The following is a 558-nucleotide window of genomic DNA, read 5'->3' on the forward strand; positions in this document are numbered from 1 at the left end:
TTGTGGCTATTACAATTACATTTGTGTCTGGTAAAAGTGACCAGCAGATTTTCTCTCTCTCTCTCTCTCTCTCTCTCTCTCTCTCTCTCTCTCTCTCTCTCTTTTTCTCTCTGTCTCTCTCTCTGTCTCTCTCTCTGTCTCTCTCTCTCTCTCTCTCTCTCTCTCTATATATATATATATATATATATATATATATATATATATATATATAGCTATACTTATATATATATATATATATATATATATATATATATATATATATATATATATATATATATACATATATATATATATATATATATATATATATATATATATATATATATATATATATGAAAACATGCACCAGTCTTGTATAATCTGTCCAATTCACTGACTAAAATGGACAGAAGATGTCGGATTTCAATTTGATCTATCAGAGATGATAAACTATTTTTTTAGCAATTAAAACATTTTTTTTGCTATTAAAACTACTCTCTGTGTATCTAACAACTAATAATTCGCTTCAGAAATAATTCAAACAACCAAAAATCTACATGAATCCCGAATACTCCTTAA

The sequence above is a fragment of the Macrobrachium rosenbergii genome, chromosome 29 (genome assembly GCF_040412425.1).
Source record: "Macrobrachium rosenbergii isolate ZJJX-2024 chromosome 29, ASM4041242v1, whole genome shotgun sequence".
In the NCBI taxonomy this organism is placed as follows: domain Eukaryota; kingdom Metazoa; phylum Arthropoda; class Malacostraca; order Decapoda; family Palaemonidae; genus Macrobrachium; species Macrobrachium rosenbergii.